This window comes from Staurois parvus, unplaced genomic scaffold (genome assembly GCF_062004578.1).
Source record: "Staurois parvus isolate SC_StPar_1 unplaced genomic scaffold, SC_StPar_1.0 ptg000061l, whole genome shotgun sequence".
NCBI lineage: Eukaryota > Metazoa > Chordata > Amphibia > Anura > Ranidae > Staurois > Staurois parvus.
Genome location: NW_028317857.1, coordinates 8327822 through 8350433, shown reverse-complemented (window position 1 = coordinate 8350433; position 22612 = coordinate 8327822). Strand labels below are relative to the sequence as shown.

The 22612-nt window shown below is 41.0% G+C and overlaps 1 long non-coding RNA gene across 1 annotated transcript in view; it reads left to right on the top strand.

Annotated features, from left to right (window-relative positions):
- LOC149469750 (uncharacterized) overlaps positions 1-15179 on the top strand; it is a 47950-nt gene extending 32771 nt beyond the window's left edge. The window contains exons 2-3 of the long non-coding RNA XR_016311526.1: positions 5727-5930; positions 14790-15179. This is a non-coding gene — a long non-coding RNA (uncharacterized LOC149469750). The remainder of the gene's footprint in view (positions 1-5726; positions 5931-14789) is intronic.
- Positions 15180-22612: the final 7433 nt, after the last annotated feature.

Genomic DNA, 22612 nt, shown 5'->3' with positions numbered 1-22612 from the left:
TTAATACAAAATCCTGTTTGACTGTTTTAATGCACTGCCATGAAAAAACATTACCTACTTAGCAACTGCCCGTCCGCAATGTACTGTGGACTGGTGGCTGCTGTAGGCAAAGTGGCGCACGTCGCGGTCTACCTCGAGGTTTTGGGTGCCGCCCATACGTGCCCCCCTGTTCGGCATCCACTGTGATTATACATAACGGGAGACTGTCAGCAAGTCCCGGCCAATGATTCCCAGCCGGGACCTGCTGATTGGCTGTGTACGATCACAACCCAGAGCTCTGTGTTGGTAAACAACACAGAGCTCTGTACAGAGAGAGTGATCTGACCGTTACACCTATTCAATATACACCTATTATTAGTTTACCAAAAACATGCAAATTTGATTTTTAGCGAATTTTCCCGTCTTTTTTAGTTTATAGCGTAAAAAAAACAAAAAACCCAGTGGTGATAAAATACCACCAAAAGAAAGCTCTATTCGTGTGAAAAAAATGATATACATTTTGTTTGGGAACAGCATTGCATGACCACGCAGTCACCAGCTGAAATTGCGTAGTGCCGAATAGCATTCAATGCTAACACACCTAAAATGCATGTAAAATGCAACTAAATGCAATGCACCTAAAACGCAAACTCCCTTCTCACCATAGTCTGTGTGGTTAGGCTGTCTCTATTGAATAACAGGAAATCTAGGTATAGCGCAAGTAACAAAGAAAGAGACTGCGCTGGGTAAATGCATGAGTGTGTCTGAAATATGTTCTATGTGTCAGATCTTCTGAAGGATATCTGTCAGTGCAAATGCAGCACATCATTTTTCTGCAGAAACTCTGTAAATTAGGTATCTAGTAGGGAATGTTTCTCATTAGGACGGTTTCCTCTCACTTTCAGTCCCAGACATAGCAAATGGAAATATCACTAAAGTGAGGAGAAATGATCTCTTAATCAGTTTTCAGTGGAACAAGTGGAAGTCAAGAATAATCACTGTAGTATATGTTTCCTATGGTCATTAGCTCCCTCTAGTGATCATAAGTCGGTATTTTCCTGAACAACCTCAGTCATGAAAATACTGCATTATGGCCAAGAGATGGAGCTGACAATCATTGAAAATAAACATATTATACAAAATACAGAGATTTATGTGTGATGCGTTCACACAGCAATTTTTTTTTATAAATAGACCTCTAAGTGTTCCCTACTCTATCTACAACAGAAATTAAAAATATTTTTGCTAAAGATACACTTTAACTTTCTGCACAGTTACATTGCTAGTAAAAAGTAAAAAAAAGTTTGCATGAGTAGCTATTTATATTGTTGACTGGTTATAAAGGTTGATGCTCTGACTCCGTTCACTTACGTGGCACGTAGAGAATAAATCTGCTCAACCTTCATGTGTACATCACCTCATTGGATTTATTAATGGTAATTGTCCCTGAGGTCATAAGTCATAATTGACTGCAAAAGACTTTACAGGAAGGACAATGATCTAATAATGCAGAACAGTGTGTGTGGTTCCAGTACAAATATATGATGCACAATGACATAGCAGTACAGAAAGAAAATACATGCACAGGGGCAATGAGAAAGTATCCATGAAATTGTTGCCAATGTTTAACTTAATTTTTGTAAATGAACAAACACTTGTTTGTGTTTCATCAGACCATCACATTTATACCCAGCCCTGGTATATATGTAAATCAGAAAGATGTAATGCTGGAAGCTTCTAGAAAACCTGTTATTAGAACGCCAGATGAACCACCTGATTTAAAGGGCCACTGGATTTAAAATGAAAAAGATTTATTAGAAATTAAATTCCCAAATATGGATATGAAGCTAGTTTATACTCAAATTGAAACTTCTACACAATTCAGTCCTGTCTAAAAGCATATATCACAAGATGCCTACCATTAATTTGGAGCCACTTCTGTGGTCCTCTTTGATTTAGGGTGCACTCACATTGGCATTTTTAACCGAGCTCAGGCTTGGTTCACCCCCTTGGTCTAGATCACTTGAGTGCTCCAAACCGCACCTAGGAAGGGTTAAGTGTAGCATGCCTGAGACTACTTGGAGGAGGTGGTCCTGGACATGCGTTACATGTTCTCCGATACTGTTCACTTCAATGTGATTGCACACCATGCCTGAGCACAGAACTCTCCATAGATGATTGAGCACAAAAGCAAGAATTGCTGTGGTCTGGCTGACAGAGGTGATGATGCCAGTGTGCCCAGAAACACTAGCATGATTAGAGGGGGGACAGTTAAGTTCAACCATGCCCAGTGTGAGTGCACCCTTGGTTTTTCTTTGTTACAGGAGTTAGATTATCCCTGACTTCATGACCAAGCACCACCAATTGCTAATCCATTGTCCAGCATGGACTTCCAGGCCACTGTGACCTTCTCATTGGACAGAGCTTATTAATGATGTCTAGGAAGGTCAGACTCAAGTAAAATATGAGAGGTGTTCAATTCAAACCAGGCCTTTTAATGTTACAGGTATAAAAAGGGATGCTGGCATGGCAGTACTACATGCAGTAGTAAGTGGAAAGTGTGTCCTATTACTGATAGACGGCGCACATGTTGCGGGCCAGTCCAGAGACTGTTAATCAAGATGGCAGACAACAGTGTTAGTGTGTGCATGGAACAGTGTGTGGTGATGAAGTTTCTTGTAAACAAAAGCTTAAAATCTGTGAATATTTGCAGAAGAATTCAAGCACAGTACAGTGATGAGACGCTCAGCCTCAGTAAGACCTTTGAATGGTGTAAACATTTCAAAGATGGCCATACATCGGTCAGTGACAATCCCAGCCCTGGTGGTTCCCAGCCCACAGCAGTCATTCCTGTGAACAATCAGCATGAGGAACTCCTGATCCTGGATAATTGACGCATAACCTGTCATGAAATTGCACAAGAGAAAAATCTTTCTGTGGGAACGGTGAGCACAATGATGACTAAGTGAAGCAGGCTGCCCTAGGATGGTTAAGGCCAAGGGCAGACTGACCATTTGGAAACTCAGGCACTTCCCGAGGGCCCAGGGTCAGTAGGGGGCCCCATGAGACCTTTTCCATAGGCTTTTTTGAGTTTGGGAAAGGACACAGGGGCCCCATGATCCCCTATTGCCCGGAGGCCTCATGAGTTGTCAGTCCGCCCCTGGTTCAGGCGTGCTGACAAATCTTTCTATGCCGAAGCTTTCCAGGCATTATTTAAATGCTGGGATCAGGGCATAAATGTAGCAAGGGAATATGTGGAAAAATAAATGCAGTTTCTACTTCTTGAAATTCGTTCTTTTATTATATAAACTCAAAAGTCCTGGTTTGACTTGAAGATTGCAGCCAGAACTGACAGAAGAATTGTCCGGGATTCAAACAAAAACCCACAGGCAACCTCAAAAGAAATACAGTCTGCTCTGGAAGAAGATGGTGTGGTTGTTTTTAAGGAGTACAATACGGTGATACTTGAACAAAAATGAGCTGTTTGGTCGAGGTGCCAGAAAGAAGCTTTTACTGCACCAATGCCACAATAAAGCCTGGTTACAATATGCCTGACAACACCTTGACATGCCTAACCAGGCCTTTTTGTGTCATTGATGCAGTAAAGGCTTCTTTCTGGCACCTCGATTGTGCTCCTTCAAAACAACCACACTGTCTTTTTTCAGAGCCGCCTGTATTTTTCTTGTGGTTACCTATGGGTTTCCCTTTGTATCACAAACAATTCTTCTGGTAGTTATGACTGCAATCTTTCTTGGTCTACCTGACCTTGGCTTGGTGTCAAGAGATCACCAAAATTTCCACTTCTTAATAGGTGATTTAACAGTACTGATTGGCATATTCAAGGCTTTGGGCATCTTTTTATGTCCTTTTCCATCTTTACAAAGTTCCATTACCTTGTTACGCAGGACTTTTGACAGTTCTTTTCTGATCCCCATAGCTCAGTATCTAGCCTAGTCAATGCTTCCACGTAAGAGCTAACAAACTCATTGACTATTTATACACTGATACTAATTGCAATTTAAAAAGCCACAGATGTGGGACATTAACCTCTAATTGCCATTTTAACCTGTGTGTGTCACCTTGTGTGTCTGTACCAAGGCCAAACATTCCAGGGTGTGTTAACTTTTGATCATGCCCATTTGGGTGATTTCTGTTATCATTATGATTTAAAAAGGAGCCAAACAACTATTTGCTAATAAATGGCTTAATATGATCATCATCCTTCAGTAAAAGAGCATTTTTTGGCATGATCAGTCATATTTTCAATATCAATGCCAAAATTTCACAATTTCTGCCAGAGTATGCAAACTTTTGAGCACAACTGTATGTATTAGCTTATTTTTTACGTTACCTTTTAGTCAAAATTGAAAACTAACCTGCCTACCTGCTATTTATTTTTAGTTTTTCCATTCAGACTGAGGTGCACCTGTCTACCCAAATCCCCTTTGTGAGCAATCCGGTGATCTGAGAACATCTATTTTTTTAAATCATCGGTCTCCAAACTGCAGCCCACTGGCCATATGGGGACCTTTGCTTACCTTTATCCGCCCCTCAGTGCACTTTTCCTCCCACTGACACCAACAATGGGGCACTTTTCCTCCCACTGACACCAACAATGGGGCATTTTTCCTCCCACTGACACCAACAATGGGGCACTTTTCCTGCCACTGACACCAATGATGAGGCACTTTTCCTCCCAATGACAATAATGGTGGGGCATTGTTCTTGCCACTGAATTCCAACGATTGGGCACTATTCCTCACACTGAGGCCAATGATGAGGCACTCTTCCTCCCACTGATACCAACAGTTGGCTATATTCTTCCCACCAATACCAATGATGGGGCACTATTCCTCACACTGACTTCAAAGATGAGGCACTATTCCTCCCACTGACAACAACAATGGGGCACTATTCCTCCCACTGATACCAACAATTGGCAATATTCCTCCCACCAATACCAATGATGGAGCGCTATTCCTCTTCCCACTGAGCACAGGTGCTATGTAATTTTCTTACATCATTGTCAACCAAGCCTGTACATTATGTACACCAGGGCATTGTGTACCCCCACTGGCCACAGTTCGGCCCCCTAAAGTCTTAAGGACAGTAATCTGACCCTTTGTTTAGAAAGTATGAAAACCCCTGTTTTAATTCAAAACTCAACTGTAGTGTACAATGAAAAATTATAAATCACTTGCCCAGCAGCTTTTTAAAATAAAAATGTAGCTTTCTCTGCTAATTTCAGGAGGATATCATGTATGGCCATGCCCGAAGATCTGTGTGTGTACATGTTACAAACCGCACCCCAATACACAGGATTTCTGCAATGTGCACATATGAGCTCAAACATACGTATGCTCACGCTAATACAGTATACATTGGTGTAAACAAGCTTTTACATCTTGTATTGGTGCCAATCTCTCCATATAAGGCAGAGCCCAATGAGTAGAAGCTGCCGAATGGCCAAATGGTCATCAGCTTCTGCAACCTGTGACCAGAGCTGCATTCTGCTACTTTATGTTTCATCAGGTCTTCTTCCTGATTTCACTGTATCTTGATTTCCCATTGCTGCCTCTGGCTTATGTCCTGACTTTGTCTTCTGCCTGATGATCTCTACTGTCTGCCTGATGTCAACACCAGCCTGGCTTCTGATCCTGCTCAAGCCTTCAATTTTTGTACTGCTGCTACCTTGCTGTTGCTGACTCCAGCTCATCTTGACTATGGTTTGTTTTCTGCATCTATAGGTTCCTATGATCCAACTTTGTACCTGCATTCTGCAGTAGATCTGATGTGTCCATCCACAGAATCCCAGCAGTATCCAGCCTACCCTCAGATCATCCACTGTGCCCGGAAACACCTGCATCACTCCTTGTCCTGCTACACCCTACTATCAACTCCAGGGGGAATTAGATGTTAGAGGCAGTCTTTGTCAACACGGCCTCTACCAGGTAGGTGACATATGTACTCCTCTGCACTATCCACCCAGGAGTTTCTACTCCATCCAGTCACATCCTTTTATCTTCTGAGTTCAATGACCATGGATGTAATTCAATCCACTTTAAGTGAGCCTGGGACATCATAGTCACAATCCCTGTGGCCGCATCTTTCTGTTTCAAATGCCGCTTTACACATTGACATAACTCCTTAGACCCAGTCTGTCCAGACATTATGGTCACCAGCAACTTTGGCATTCACCGGCAGCTTAACTATTCAGTAAGAAGCAGAAACTGAATCCAATGCAATTTTAAACTAATTGCAGTACAGAGGATGTTTTTCCAGTATGTTATAAGTGTAAGAAGACAATTACTTTCCCCAAGCCCTGGCTCTGAGAATAAATAATACTGACTAAGGGAACATGGAAGAAGTGGAGGGGTCCATCCAAAACTAAACTAACTAGTTCTAAACAGGAAGGAAGGACAGAGGGAAGATACCAAAATTGCATTAGTAAACAAGTTGCAGAGGACCAAAATTGCGAATAGATGTCAGCATGCTACAGAAAAATTATAACCTCATGCAGTTCAACAGAACACATAAAAATACATGAAACTGGGGAAGAACATGCAACATCATGCCATCCTGAAAGGAAGAAAAGAAGAAAAGAAACCTCGCTCATCATATGACCTAAGAGAGGATGGCTGGAAAAAAGGTATGTATTCTAAGTTGCAATTGTAAATGGACCCAATATTAGCACACTTGAAGTGATTACTGGATAGCTTTACTATCTCCCCCATTGCTTTCACTCTTTGCTCTTCAAAGTTCTCTGTTCTGCATCTAGTTGAACAAATTGTTAATTAAATCTCTTTTATATAAACAAGTTTGTAACTCACACATAGTGACCTTTTATTTAGCATGAACAATCTTACTGCCTAATACTCTTGTATCATATGGATGTCTACATAGACAATCCAATCCACAGCAGTGCTTTGATCTTGCTTAGGCTCAGAAATGGCAATTTCTGCTCAAAGTGTAATATATTTGATGGTAGATAAATAGGAACATTGTCTATTTTTATATAAAAAGTATATTTGAGAAAAGCGTGACATAGCCATTCCAAGAGGCAATCATCCTACAAAATTACCAATCATTGAGTAGAAATGTGAGTCTAATATACTGCCATATACAATCCTTGTACAATCCTTTTAAAGTGCTGTACATACTGGACCAACTATAATTCACTATTCATAGTGAAGTGTACTATGGCCAAACAGGAAGGCCTAAAATATCCCGCAATTTTATTATAATAAATAACTTATTTAGTATTGAGAATATGTTTATTTCTCTGATCCCAGCTAAATTTAATCTACCCCAATGACCCCAGATAGCTCCCAAATTGCTCGTTATTTAGGACATATGCTTTCTATTTCATCACTGACTACACAGCAGCGACATCTAATAAGACATTATATTCGTACCAGATGTTAAAAAAAATCTATCTATCTATCTATCTATCTATCTATCTATCTATCTATCTATCTATCTATCACTTACATCTATCATCTCTATCTGGGGATTTGTTCACCCCCAAAACCAGTTTTTCTTTAGGACTGTTCTCTTCTTTTGACACATAATACTTTATATGCTTGTACTTTTAGTGCTTGACCCCCGAGGAGCCGCTTGGTATAACAGGTTCTACAGCTCTTTGACACAACTCTATGAACAGCTTTGTCCCCTCTGACACTTCTGGTTAAATAATATGAAACTGCAAACACCTCTGGGAGCACAAGTATTTGAATCATACTCGCTACTTTATTAGGGTATCAGGAAATAGGCATCAAGCTACTTAATTGTAAGAAAAGCAAGTAGATTGTCACAGGACAATTGTAAATAGCAATGCACAGATATGAGCAGGTGGAAGAAACCGAATAAGGTAATTACTAGGTTATAGCAACCAGGGGCGGATTGACAACTCATGGGGCCCCCGGGCAATAGGGGAACATGGGGCCCCTGTGTCCTTGCCCAAACTCAAAACAGCCTATGAAAAAGGTACCAGGGGCATCTCATGGGGCCCCCTACTGACCCCGGGCCCTCGGGCAGTGCCCGAGTTTCCAAATGGTTAGTCCGCCCCTGATAGCAACTCAGTCTAAATCACTATATCACTAAGTAAGATAACTCAACAAGCAACAGTATTACCAATGAACAATATCAGTAATGATGAATAATCCTGTAGTAGCTCCTCTGCAATTAATGGTCAATAAACATCTTAGAGTGAACTCTGTATATATCGCACTGTATATGTATATATACAATATATAGAGTATATCCTGAGAGTGCTACCCCTGGCTGCTAGTAACTCTGAAGCAGTTGGTAAGTTTATGGCTCCTGACTTGCAACTCTCAGCTGGCTAATCAGTGTGCCTAGTCTTTACAGTGGTACATATCTTTACCCTCCCTTTAAAACTCTGCATTAAGTGTTTTTAAAGCTATTAGGCAGATAGGAAGTCTCCCTCCTTCCTGATCTGCTAGTAGCTCTGCTCTCAGGGCACTCCAGTCCTCAGCAATCTGGTCCTCAGCAAGAAAACATTTTTTTCTCCACAGCAGGGGAAACAAACTGCTCCTATCCCCTCCTCTTAAAATGTTACTAAACCCAGACCCTGCATTCACTATATCTGGTCTCCCATAGTACACACTACATGGAAATGCAATTATTTTAGTAAATATAAACTGCTAAATACCTTTTCTCATCAGCAGAATATAGCAGTCTTGTGACTTCTATCAGTGTCTCCAGTAGAGCACATGTTAAAGCTTGTAGGAGGAGTTTTATTTCCGCTCTAGGAGGATGTAGAACCCTCAACCTCTGTCTGGACAGTGCCGATTGGGCCTGTGCTAATCACATGTACTCTCCCAAGAGAAAAAAACCTCTCTAGCAATACACTCAAAACTTAGCATGTGTAGAGTGTCTCCACACAATATGTCTTATCAGGGGATTAGAGGGGGACACTAAAAGAAGGGGAGGATCAGAGAAGTCAGGATCAAACAGCATTTTTATACAGTGCAGAGGATTAACCCCTTAGGGTCCACAGTGTGTATTTCAAGCATGCTATACTGCATATGCTGTACAGACTGATTTTACTGTTGTGGGTTTAGTAACGCTTTAGGAGTCTATCCCTGAGAGTTGTAGTCCAGCACCCCATTTACTCCTATGCAAGATTTTTTTCCCCAGACTATATTTCCCATAGTCTAGAGTGATCAGAGTTGGTCTAGTTCATCTTGTCTCTCAGCTTCTCAGCTTAGGAGATTGGGCTCTACTCACGAATCCCAGTAGAAGCAAGGCCATAGGCTCGATCCAGGGGAGTGAGTATTATAGCAGCCAATCAGGAAAGCTTCAAGGCTTAGCAGCCCCCTGAAGCACACAATCCCCCTTCCTTTAGGAGAAGAACAAGTCTAAAAAGGTTTCAGACTATTTACCCCCTTTTTCTGACCACCTATAGGCGCATGTTCTCAGGGATTGGCCAGAGGGTAGCAAATATTCAGGTGAGAGATTTGCATTTCAATCCCTAAACCTTGGAAGTTTCTCAACAGAGCCAGGGGAAAATAATCAATCCCACTACCGGGGGAAAACATGAACATACACAGTAATCAAATCCAGCTTCTCTAACTATAGAGTAAGCTAAACTCTAAATGTACTTAGCAGCCTGCCTGGGAGGGTGATACTTTACACAAAGACCAGCAACAATCATAGAATACAATGGGTCATCGCTGGAAGCACTCTGGGAAAGTCAGGGCCTGGACTGAGCAAAGCTAAAAGGGAGGGCCAGCATGACTGGAGCTTGCAGACGAGGTGGAGAATGGATTGGGGTCGGAGTATATTCAGGAGGTGGGGGTGGTTACTCACCTGATTGGAGTAAGCGAGCTTGAGGGTGGTCTTGCCAGGATGAGGAGAGGGGTTGGGACTTGTCGGAGGTCAGTCGGAGCTTATGCCAGCACGGGTGTGGTTTTTCCCGTCCTCCCTCCCTGGAGCTGTTTTGTTGTTTTGTTTTTGTTCGCTTTGGTTATTGGTTTTGTCCTTTTGTGTTTGTCCTGTTGTTTGTTTTGTGTGGGTTCCTTGATTTTGTTTTCTTTTCTTGATCAGCATTTGGTGTCCTGTGGTGTTTGTCTGGTTTTCTCTTTTGTCATGGCAGCCGGACGGGGTCCCTGGGTCTTTGAAGGCGGTGCTGGAGTGATATTTGGTGGATTATGGGTTGGGCCCATCATAGGTATGGGTGTTCCTTCCCAATTATAAGGTCATGTTGGGACATACGTAAATGTAGTATTGTCCCTGAGGCGGTGTAGTAGCGACTGGGGACCTTTTAATTGGGTGTCAAATACAGCCGAGTTATTGATGTGAGTAACAGTGCCTTCGAAGACTTTGGACCCGGTTGGGATCATTACTGACAGTAATTATTTGATTGTACTGTAAGAAGTGTTATGTAAGAGTTATGTTAAATAAATGGGCTGCTATGGCTGGTTTTACACCAAAAGGAGAGTCGCGTGGTTATTTAGGTGGGATAGGTTGAAGGGGTGGTTGTTTTATGGATTAGGTGGTAAGTATTAACCTCAATATTCTGCATGTCCCTCAGTCATGTCCCATCAAGCCAGTGATGGACCCGCACAGTATGATAGTGAGGGACACATTCACAGATTGTAAACAGGGACAGCTGCAAGCATGTATTGGTTAGATAGTAAGTAAAGCCTGTATTGGGTTTTGATGAGAATGGTTACTTTATATGCATTTAAGTGCATGTGTCCTTTAATTGAGAGATGTGCTGATAAAATATGACTGATATTCATGACCTCCTTCCGAAAATACTATTTGCCTGGCTACCTCTGGCCTCATTACTCTTGGAGTCACTGACCTCGAACAAGTATGCAACTTGTGAAGTCAGAAGAAAAACAGAACTTTTGATCTTAATTCTTTTTCTTGGATCAAGTTATCCAGGCAAATAGCTTTATAACCGCTTAAGGACAAGGCTTTTTGTTCACATATAACAATTAGGTTTTTTTGTGTTAGAAAATTACTTAAAACCTCCAAATATTATATATTTTAAAGCACAGTCCCTAAAGAATAAATTGGTGGGTTTTGCAATTTTTTATGTCACACGATATTTACGCAGCAGTTTTGCAAATGTAATTTTTTGGGGAAAATACACTTTTTAAAACTTTAATGCAAAATAATACAATAGTAACCCAATTTTTTCTTTGTAAAGCATAAAAGATGATGTTATCCTGAGTAACAAGATACCAAATATGTCATGCTTTGAAATTGCACAAACCCATGCAATGGCAACAAACTACATAAATTTTACTATCCATAGGCAACTCTTTAAAAGCTTTTACAGGTTACTACTTTAGATTTACACAATAGGTCTGGTGCTAGAATTACTGCTCATGATCTGATGTTTACGGTAATAGCTCACATGTGTGGGACAATTGCTGTTTGCATGTGACACTGATGTGTATGTTCTCCTTTCCACGCAACAACAGGGGGGGTGGGAGTCCTTTATTTTTTTAATTATTAACTTATGTTTTGAAATTATTTTTGTGCTGTTGCTTTAATTTTTTTTAAATCACTTTTATTGCTGTTATTGTGACAGCAATAGGCATGTGACATGTACTCTTTATGGAGGGATCTGGTGTCTATAAAACCCCCAATCCCTCCTCTGCACTTACAAGCATTCAAAATGCCAAGATTTCCAACTGCTCGAAGACCAGTCACTTACCAGGTATGTGACTGGTCAGCATGTGGTAGTTCAACAATAGCAGTCACCATATTTTCCCTTGATTCATTTTAGTAAAAAAGAATAAAAATTAAGGCAAAAGAATTTCCACTCACTACTGCTGTCTAGTTTTTAATTTGGCAAGATCTGTTTGGCATAAAAAGATGCCCCAGTGACCTCTATGTGATAGAAATATTTGTATCTGCTCAGACAGCCATTGCACATTTCATTCCAGCCCCTGCAAGATTGTTACATGCACACCTATATAACTTATGGGCCATTACATCAACGTTCCTCTGAAGCTTATGTTAAAAACGTGAATGCCAACTAAACATAATTTATTATAAAAGATTAATAGCTTTTGGTTCGTGACTGGAGAACTCCTTTAAGGCTTCTCCATAGAGACCCAGAGGAATAACAAATGGAACGTCAATTTTCTGGAAAGGTTGACTCATGCCTGAGCTGAGAAAGGGTGAGTTGGTAGCATTTACTTTAGGATTTTAACACCAGTGTGTGAGCTCTCTAAATGCGTCTTACGAGCACAGTGGTAAATATAACAGTTGAGATCGCTGATGTGGATCAAGCAGAAAGGGTTTAAAAAAAAGGTTAACATGCTATTAAGGTATGTCACATTTCAGTGAGTCAGCAACGGAGAAGTGTGACCGGCGGTCACATCACTCTGAGCCTTTTTAGGTTTCTTTTGCTAATACTACATTAAAAAAATTTACTCTTAAAGGAAACCTGTACTTTGCAAGTCACAGCAACAGAAACACCTAATGTAGAACTCAACGGTCATCAAACATTACTCTGTTAGCAATGTACTATTATGTAGGCAGGATCGCCCTGACTGTTTCTTTTTCATGCCCAGTATAAGTCAACTTTTCGCAGGTAACTGCTGGCAAATATGCACACTACTTAGCTGCAGGTGCATGCCACCTTGCCAAGACTGCATCACATACTTCGGCAGTTCTAAATGGGGAAGCAATAGCAGAGCAATGCATGTATCCTGTGCATTGGTGCACCCACTGTAGCCTTCATCAGGACCATGTAGAATAGGGAGACAACACATTTAAGTGAGCATTACGACCCTATTTCCAGAAGTCACAGGGTATAGTTCTTGCTGGCAGCATCACCAAATAATGATTACAAATGTATTCATTATGGAATTATAAGCAAACAAAATTTTGACTTTTTTAATTTGGGTTTCCATTCGCTCTACTGCTGCTTCATTTAGCCACTGTCAGTTGCAACTTACAAGGACTCCCCATGTCACCCCCATGTGACAATGCTTAGTTCTTGAGTAGATAATCACTAGGAAGCAGTTCTGGTACATTGGAACAAAAGGTGTGAGCCCCAAAACTTTTAATGTCTTTAGAATTATTAGTCCTACACCATAAATATGTTCTTTTCTTGTACCTGGAAGCATTGTTAACTCCTTGACGCCCATGTAACACAAATATGCGGACTCACAGAACTGGGCTTTTTTCCGTGAGGCCACATATTTGCATACCTGTCTTTGTGCTGGGAGCGTGCCGCACTGTGCCCTCCCAGCACAAAGACCGGGGTGTCACTGAGAGCCTCAGGTCCCGTTTTAACGATCGGGACCCGGGACTCCCAATTCCGGGACACATGATCACTGTGATAGCCTCTGATTGGCTATCACAGTGATCAGACACTGTACAGCCCGGCCCCCTTGTTTTTGTTTTCTCTCTATGAATGGAAGAGAGATATACATTGTATCTCTCTAACTCCTGTCATAGAGGGGGAAAAATGTTTGTTAAAAAAAAAAAGATAAATAAATATATATTAAAAAATAAAATAAAAAATAAAGAAAAAAATACCTAGATCAAGGTTTGATCTACTTCAGTGCCAGGGTAAGTGTTTGGGTCAAGGTCAGGGTCAAGGTCAAAAGGTCTGGGTCAAAGGTCAGGATTTTTTTTTTAAATTGGTATTAGTGTCAGTTAGGGGTTTATTTACTAAAGCTGGAGAGTGCAAAATCAGACTCACTTCTGCATAGAAACCAATCAGCTTCCAGGTTTCATTGCCAAAGCTTCATTGAACAAGCTGAGGTTAGAAGCTGATTGGTTTCTATGCAGAAGGGAGTCTGATTTTGGACTCTCCAGCTTTAGTAAATAAACCCCAGAGTGTCAGTGTCAGTGTGTTTTAGGTAAGCAAAAAACAAAATGCGCACTATTATTTCTGGGCTGTACTACGGGTACAAACAACAAATAACATACACATATATGGTATCACTGCGATCGTCAAGAGCTGGAAAATTTATTTTGGGTTGTTCTTTGGTGGTAGGTTATGGTAGTAACAAGAAACACACAGATACATTTAAAACAATGATTTTTTTTACTATTTTGGGCCAGTTTTCTTTTGACAATAAGAAAAAATCAGGAGATATCCATTACCATTTACCACCAAATGAAAGCCCAATCTGTCCTGAAAAAAACAAAGTATAACCCACCTGGAAGTAGAAAGTAGTTGTGTTGATATGTACGGTTTTCCTAAGATGTCAACGTTGCAAAATTGTGCTTAGGCATTAAGATTTGTTTTACCCTTAGGTGTGAAGGGGTTAATGTGCAGAGAGTTAAAGAAAGCTGCTGTTTATGGAGCAATATTTAGCACAATAAATCATTTAGCCTTGGGATTGGCCACAATATGGTATACACACACATCTAATCCAATCATAAATAAATAGATTCCTTCAATATTCCAATCATAGGTATGAAAAAAATCAAACTGTATATGCATATTTGTAGATCACCTGAAACTTTGTTGAATTTGAAATGGAAAAAAAAATTGGAAAAAGGAAAAAAAAAGAAAAAAAAAAAAAAACAATCAGGCAGGTTGAACAACATGGTTTCATTTCTATAGGTAATGCATCAGTTTCGTAAAAATACGTATTTTATGGCATGCAGAGGAGGTTGTTTAAATAAATTTTTTTTCAACAAGATAAAATCATTTAGATCAGATTGAAAAAAAACAAAACAACAAAAAACACTTGCATTGCAAGCTGGATCTGCCTGCCTGTCTATCTGTAAAGCTGCTGAAAACTTTAGCCATCCTCTGAATCAGATGTTTTCTGAGTTCTTTTTCTTCCTTCCTACAGATGGAGAAGATAAATTGCACACAGAAAATTACACTTTCTTGTCTTTTGTCAGGAGATTACAACATCTAAACAGATCACATTGTCCTTGGAGTACAATATCCGGTTCCTCTACTATGACGGTAAATAGACCATGAGAAGGAGAATGACAGAATGTCACCCATGGTCAGACTGGCCAACCCTGCAGATTATACCTTCCACTGTCATCGGCTGTCAAGTTAGCATATTTAGTTTACTTTAAATGTATAATTATCAGAGTAATAAGACGTTTAAGACAACTGCAAGGCTACAATTCAAGAATAGAGTGGAAGGAAGAGGGAAGTCCCACATCTCTAAACAAAGCAGCATCACTTTTCCTTTAAAATTGAATAAACGTCCACATTTTTGTACGCACATTTGTGTGGAATGATTTTTTCTTCTGTGGAACCTGAAATTTTTCTTTAAACTCTAGTGGCAGATTCCTCCTGGGTGTCTCTAGATTTTATCCTCTTGAGCTGACTGCTTCATTTGCCAAATCCCTTTGGCTACTCTAAGTGGTGATGACTCTAAGTTGGCAAAAATAAATGACAATGCCTTTCAAGGCTCCAAGCAGTGCCCTATTTAGTTCACTTGAAGAGAAGCTGAACAGAATTGTGTGACAAAAGGCTACAGTTCCAACCATAAGTAATTTTAAAATACTGCTTAAAGTGTTATTAAACCCGGGACCCTTCATTCACTATATCTGGTCCCCCACAGTACACACAACACGGATGTTAGAGCAGCAGTTAGAGCAGTCTTGTGACTTATATCAGTGTCCAGCAGAGCACATGTTAAAGCTTAGAAGAGGAGTTTGCATTTTGTTCTAGAAGGATGCAGAACTGCTGACCCTCTGTCTAAACTGTGCTGATTGGCCCTGTGCTGATCACATGCACCCTCCCAAGAAAAAAAAAAAACCTCTCTAGCAATACACACCAAACTGAGCATGTGTAGGATGTCTCCACATGATATGTCTAATCAGGAGATAAGAGGGGGACACTGGAAGAAGTGGAGGATCAGAGAAGGCAGGATCAAACAGCGTTTTTACACAATGCAGAGGTTTAACCCCTTAGGTTCCACAGTGAGTATAACAAACATGCTTTACGGCATATACAGACTGATTTTACTGTTGTGGGTTTAGTAACACTTTAATCTTGCCAATATGGATAATATAGAATATAAATTCATGACCAATAGCAGGGAAGAAGTGAAACCAGTGAATTGTAGAACTGTCCAGCAACAGCTATACTAAAATTAGAAAGTACACAGTTTAATTAGGGTTAAAGTACAAATAAATGTAACGCTACCCACTAAGGAGTTTTGGGTCCCCCTATAGTCCTGCACAGCCAGGCAACAAGCATTTTCTTTGGACCTTGCACACCTTGCAACCCTGACATCTGACTGTAGACTCATAAAGGTGCCTGGAGTACTTTGTTGTGATTTTGGTGCTACTTGAGTGCCCGATCGTGTAAAGTCGCACTACATGAACAGAACTGTCTAACTGTTCTACTAGCAAGAAAAAAAACCCACTTGCATTTATGGTGTGAGTCCATTGAAGACTATTACACGCAAAACACAATCTGCTGTGGGAAAAAAGTCCCGGACCCTTTCCAAAAAACACCCCAGCTCAAATCGCACAGATGTGAACTAGATCCATAGGAAAGCATGTAAAATGGACTGCAGTGCATTTCTGCAAATTGGAAAATGCATAGAAGGTAAAAGCAGGTTGGGTTTTTTTTTGGCTGCCTTTGTTGTTCCTGCTCGTTTTACATATCCTCATGCTTATATTGTTTCTGTGCCGTTTTAACAATATGTTAAGATAAAGTAAAGAATAATGGCGATTATTACTATTCCTTTAGATATGTATCTTTCCCTGTTATAATTCAGCAGTCATTTCTCTTCCTCTCTGCCTAATGACAGAGACAAATTAACCAGCATAAATGCCACCTTCTTTGTATTCAGCTTTTTTCACATGACTCTAACAATTAAATGAAGCGTATTGTCCATCAGTTCTAATATCCTGTTTTATCACAGTGACAATAGTCCTTAGGCTGTAAATGAGGATGACATAATATCACCTGTGGTCATACTGGCCAATCCGGTTCTGCAGCTTACATTTTCCCAGTGCTAAATGAATCATCTTTTCTTCTGACTTAAAGTAATCCTGTCTTTTGATTACAGCTATCAAACTAAATTAACCAGTCACAGACAGATTCTGAGGATGTGCCTGCAATTAATTATATTTTATCTGTCTGGGCTCTGGAAGTCTTAGAAATTGGGGTGCTGCAGGTCTTAGCCAAAGATCAGCCACGTTCCTTTTTACATTCATCAATGCTCTGAGCTAGTCTGTGCCAGAGTCACCTTAAACTGCGACAGGAAGGGTGGGGGCAGATAGATGACTGAATAATAAAGTGTTACTAAACCAACAACAGTAAAATCAGTCTGTATATGCAGTATAGCATGCTTTTTATACTCACTGTGGAACCTAAGGGGTTAATCCTCTGCATTGTGTAAAAACGCTGTTTGATCCTGCCTGCTCTGATCCTCCCCTTCTTCCAGTGTCCCCCTCTTATCTCCTGATAAGACATATTGTGTGGCGTCACTCTACACATGCTAGTTTAGTGTGTATTGTTAGTTTTTTTTTTCTCTATGGGAGGGTGCATGCGATCAGCACAGGGCCAATCAGAACAGACAGAGGTCAGGGGTTCTGCATCCTCCTAGAGCAAAATGAAAACTCCTTCTACAAGCTTTAACATGTGCTATGCTGGACACTGATAGAAGTTATAAGATTGATCTAATTGCTGATGAGAAAAGTTATTTGGAGAGGTTTTTTTTCTTGGGAGAGTGCATGTGATCAGCACAGGGCCAATCAGCATTGTCCACACAGAGGGTCAGGGGTATCACATCCTCCTAGAGCAGAAAGAAAACTCTTCCTACAAGCTTTAACCAGTACTCAGCTGAAGTCACAAGACTGCTCTAACTGCTGATGAGAAAAGGTATTTAGCAGTTTATATTTACTAAAATAGTTGCACTTCCATGTTCTGTGTACTGTGGGAGACCAGATATAGTGAATGCAGGGTTCTGGGTTTAGTAACACTTTAACATCTTGCTGCCCACGTAATGCACATGTACTGTGGCAAAAAGGATGGGCTTCACTGTGTCCATGTGTGCATTGACGATCAAGGTTTCTGTGCTTGTGTGCTCCTAGCACAGTGACCGAGCTGTCATAGCCAGCCACATTGGTCATGTGTTCAGAAAGTCCATCCTGCAAACCAGGTGTATAGATGCACTTAGTCACCGGTCACACTGCTGCGATTTAAAATCGTGTGATTTGTGTGCAATTTTAGGTGCAATTTCTGAAGACTTTATTGCGACTTGTGCAGATTTTCAACAATTTCTTGCAATTTGCATTGAGATTTCCATTATATTCTATGTATTTGAAATCGTAATAAACTTCAGAAAAAACTAATGCAAGAACTACTTTAGAAATTGTGCTGCCTCAAATCACACATCGCAAAACAAACAAAAGATTTCCCAGCAACACTTACCAGCCATCTTGCGAAACAACCAATTTGGCCCTGTCTAACAGTATGCGTTAAAAACAGAGGGTTTTGTTTGCACACATTTGCAAATACATGTGTAAGCCACAGTCCCACGTCAAGGGTCCTCTATATACTGTGGACCTAACTACAATTTCCAAAGCCTCCATAGTAGGAGCACATGTATAAATGGATGGGTTAAGGGAAGGTATGCCTGGAGGAGCTCACCCCTCCTTAAAGGTACAGGGTACACACGTGACTCCCAGCTATACCAAAATGACAACAGTGGCATCCAGTGTGTCTCTGTACCAGGGGACTGAAAACTCATGGGGCCCCCGGGCAATAGGGGATCATGGGGCGCCTGTGTCTTTGCCCAAACTCAAAAAAGCCTATGAAAAAGGTACCAGGGACATCTCATGGGGCCCCCTACTGTCCCCGGGCCCTCAGGCAGTGCCAGAGTTTCCAAATGGTCAGTCCGCCCCTGCTCTGTACCTTTAAGGAGGGATGTGCTCCATCCAAGAGACTGAAAATCACATACATTAGATGTAATTTTAGGTGTGATTTCAATTCACAAATCGCACCGGTATGACCGGGCACTTAGGGACACCAGGGTTGGGAAAGGTTAAAGTAGATCTAAACCCAAATTGGCTGATATTTAGAGCTTCATTTATAAAGCAAGTGTGTGGCCATACTGCAGCCTTTTCGTGGCACATTTATAAATTACAGCAATATGCTGAACAACGTCTGCTCTGATCATGGAATTTTCTCCGCTGTCTCTCTCGGTGTATGCCCAAACATTGACTTTCCAAGTTGGTAATCACCTATTTAGTGTGCTTGCCTCAGAATGCCATGGTGCTCAGAAAGATAAGTCCCTGAAGACACACCTCTCAGTGACGATCAATATGCTTGATATTGTTAATCAATGAGCAGGTTTACTTGGACAGCAGAAATGTTGCCTTATAAATGGAAACTGGAAATGAAGCCCTGCAACAGATTTTATAAAGATAGGATTAAGTCTGGGTTCACACTTCTGTGATGCAGCTTATCGCATGTGTGCCCCGCCGCATTCCTGTGCAAATCACATGCAAATTCTGTGCGGTGCAATTTGAGCCATACATTTTGTTTAGCAATATAAAAATTTCTATTATAAGATTTTGCAAACAGGTCATTTCTCTCCTTCACTGATGTGTGTTGATGAGGCTGCACTGATAGGCAGCACTGATGGGCACTGATGAGGAGCACTGATAGGCTGCACTGATGAGATGGCACTGGTGGGCATTGATGAGAAGGCACTGATGATGCTGCACTGATATGCGGCATTGATGGGCGACTGATAGGTGGCAATGGTGGGCACTGATAGGCGGCACTGAAGGGCATTAATAGATAGCACTGATGGACACTGACTGGCGGCACTGACTGGTGGCACTGATAGGCATAGATAGGTAGCACTACTGGGCAGCACTGTTGGGCACTGCTGGGCAGCACTGCTGAGGAGCACTGTTGGCCACTGATGGGCAGCACTGCAGGGCACTGATGGGCAGCACCTTTGGGGCTGAGCTGATAATCAGAGCCCTGATTATCAGTGCAGATGTCTGTTTTGACAGTTGCCGGTTACTGGCAGTACTTTCCTTGCGCTGTGACAGAGTGAGGACAGTACTGCTGATAACCGGCAAGTGTATTTACATAGTGGTCAGCTGTGATAGGACACAGGTGGCAAAAAGCCGCTGCGATTGGCCTTTTACCATGTCATGTGATCAGTTGTGTCCAAAAAGCACAGTGATCACAGACAGCACTGGTTGCGTGCTCTGGGGGAGGCACGTTCTGAGAGGACATCATATGATGCCCTCCTAGAACTGGATTATCACGCTGTAACCGTCATTTGGCTATAGGGTGGTAGTAAAGTGGCTAAGTACATAAATCAGGGAGATCTGATTTAAATATTGTCCACTGCAATATCGTTGCAGATTACTATCAATTGCAACAGCTGTTCTCAAACTTTTCAGCACAGAGAAATCCTTGAAATAACTTTCTGTCTCAGGGAACCCCTTGCTAAAAGTGACAAAATCTACAACTCATGATACATTAGTGTGATGGGCCGTAAAGCCCACTTCTACTCCACCTAAAATGACATTTCTGTAGTTAATTATTTAATTTGAGTTTACTTTAGAGACACAAGCAAAGCTGTGCCCTTCTATCCTTGCAACCAGTCCCATTATCAAGCTGGTGGCACATACATCACAGAAACAAACAAAGCTCTGAGAAAGAAATAAGTGATTGAAGGTAAAGGCATTATTATTAGTCTAAATAATGACAGAGAATCATGGTTTGTACACTAAAGCATAAATGAGATTATTTATCAAGACCTCGTGGCGGTGACACTCAGTCGTGCCAAAAAGCAATACTTATTATTAATGAGAAACCCTCTAATTATTTTTCTCTCTGAAAAATCTGGTGTACATTTAATTGTTTCAGGGCTTTTTTCCTAAATAATATGAAAGCAATTCTCTAAAAGCGACTGGCATCAAAGATCCTCCGGAATATTTGTCTGAAAGCATCCAATTTCAACATCATTAGTCAAAGCTGCTGGAGATTTTAAAAGCATTACATGAGAAAGGATTTATCACACAAAGCAGAATTACAGAAAATGGATACAATTGACTTAATATATTACTCCGCGCATTCTAGAGGGAGACATTTTGATTTGTTGGAAATTGTGCAGACAGTAACCATTACACTGCTGCAAAGACCTAAACAAGATTTCATATAGTAAGTCTAGGAGGTATAAAAGGATACATAGACATGTACACTAATTTAGAAAATATTTGCAATATATTTTTATATATCTGTAGAGAGTTGTGCTACTTCTTTGCTATAGGTTATAAAGAATATTACACTTGATCTGTGTAATTTCTTTCTTCATGGACATTCAGATGAGTTAGCCCAAGGAGTTTATTTACCCATTCAGCTGAGATATCTTACAAACCAGCAGTAGTAATGAAAACTAACTCTTAAAGGGCAATGGATGTAACTGTATTTTCCACCATTTTAGGGCCTCCTAATGTCTGGGGTGCTCTGACAATGAAATATCAATTTTTTCACAAAACCGATGGTTGGTCTGCCTAATCCCACTTCCTAATATAGTGGCAGATGCATGCAGGCAGTGCTTGCCATTTATTGTTAATGAAGATTGATAAAAATGTTTATAGTGGAAATGTTTGCTCTGAAGAAAACTTGTGCTTTGCTTTAATGTCATGGTCTGGGATCAGGCTTGGTGGCCAGTCACTGTAGCAGCAGGAAGTTCACATGCTAATCAGTTGGATAAACACACAAGCAGACCCCCCCTAGCGGATGATGCGGGCTCACCCAACACGTGGAGTCTAAGCACTAGCTGGTCTTCACCAGAGCTCCTGATGATGGAGATGGGTTGTCTTCCCCAGAGCTCCTGACAATGGAGATGGGTTGTCTTCACCAGAGCTCCTGACGATGGAGATGGGTTGTCTTCACCAGAGCTCCTGATGATGGAGATGGGTTTCACTGCGTGCTAATGCTAGGTTGTCGCTCTCTGCATAGCCCCTCCAGGAAGAGAGCAAGCGGGGGTCAGGTAGTGGATGAAGCACATAAGGAACAAGCAGAAGTTGAAAAACAAACCAAAAGGTCAGTATCAAGTGGTAGCAAAGATAGGCTCAAGTAGGAATGCAAGGAGCAAGATATCAGCTGGAGAGAGCACAATAAACTGGCAAACAGGAAGTACAAGGACAGGACTAAAATAGGAAGTTGATGGGAGAAGCAAAAAGTTCAAGGTTCAACAGAGACAAGGTATAAAGCAGAAATGTCCTCATAACCAGACATGGAGCTGCCCAGCATTTCAGGTGGCACAGCAAGATGCCAGAAGTTCTGGGTTCAGATCCGGATCCTGACATTTAATCACACACCCCTACCCAGAATATACTTATCTTTGCTCCCTAGCTTCCCATTCAATGCCAGTAGCTAAAGGATATACTGGAACTTCCATGTATGGAGAAGCATGTCACTACCTCCAAGTGACAGCTGTGGGATAGTCACCAGTATTGTCACATGCGAAGAGCCCATATACCTATTTAAGCTATGACCCTGGTGACTGGTAGCATACGCAAGAAATTCCTTTACTCTCACTCAAGAATTGAGAGAGAAGACACAAGTGAAACTCAAAATTAAAACTAACTGTTCACACATGTAGAAATGGAGGCATTATACAAAATGAATGCCAGTTAAATAAGACTTATTTCCTTACAG